Source organism: Bos mutus, chromosome 6 (assembly GCF_027580195.1).
Source record: "Bos mutus isolate GX-2022 chromosome 6, NWIPB_WYAK_1.1, whole genome shotgun sequence".
NCBI classification, from domain to species: Eukaryota; Metazoa; Chordata; class Mammalia; order Artiodactyla; family Bovidae; genus Bos; species Bos mutus.
The window spans coordinates 19,283,526-19,284,391 of record NC_091622.1 but is presented as its reverse complement, the minus strand read 5'-3'; the positions used below and the strand labels follow the sequence as shown (position 1 = coordinate 19,284,391).

At 45.8% G+C, this 866-nt stretch overlaps 1 non-coding gene across 1 annotated transcript; it reads left to right on the top strand.

Annotated features, from left to right (window-relative positions):
- The first annotated feature begins 466 nt into the window (after positions 1–466).
- Positions 467–549, top strand: LOC138988333 (small Cajal body-specific RNA 18). Its single transcript, XR_011464638.1, has one exon. It is a non-coding gene; the product is annotated as a small Cajal body-specific RNA 18 (non-coding RNA).
- Positions 550–866: the final 317 nt, after the last annotated feature.

The following is an 866-nucleotide window of genomic DNA, read 5'->3' as shown; positions in this document are numbered from 1 at the left end:
CTCAATTTATAGAAGATGCTGTGACATCTTCTGAGTTCTCAGTCTTTACCCAGTCAAGTAGAGTATAAATGGCATTGAGACGTTTTCCTAGTAAGATCTCCAGAATCCCCCAATAAAAAACAATGTTCCTTTTACAAACTGTAATAACCATTAATCTTGGAACACTGAGAATAGAATAGCCTAGGATGTGCAAACCAGAGGCAGAGGTCTAGGACATGAGGTCCAAAGGAGCCTGGGCCTGCTGGGTGGGGGTAAGGAGACTGGGATGTGAGAGGTGCCGCTGGGTCCCCAATGCAGCTCCCAGATGAACCTTCAGTATTTGCCATATTGCCAGGTAGCTTCTGAGGCTTATGAAAATGTGTCTGGAGAAGTGGGGCCAGAGGACCAGGGTGGGGGGTTAGGAACAGCAGGTTAAGCTAGAGATGAAGGAGGGTAGGAGGCCTCTGCTGCTGTAACTGTGAGTCCTGGGTTGGCAATGATGTGATCACTGTGCAGTCTGAGTCCTGGGAACCAGGTGTCGGGGTATGTTCTGAGAGTGAATTGAGAGTGGGGGGAAAAAGAGAAATAGCCTTTATGGTGCTCCTTTCATGTAATTACGGTACAACGTCTGTGGGTCTACCTCTGGCTATAATAATTCAAACCTAATGAGAGTTTACTGCACAGGGCTCTGTTGTCATGATACTATCAGCTATTTTCTCCTCTTTTGCAAGAGAGAGTGCATTGTCACAAGGCTACAGTGTGTGCAATTTTGTAATGATGGACTGAAATAATCACCTTCCTATGGCCCCAGCCTGCTTCTACATACACATAACACTTAACATGGAGCTTTTACACTGAGGTGGGCTGTAACTAACTCAAACATACAT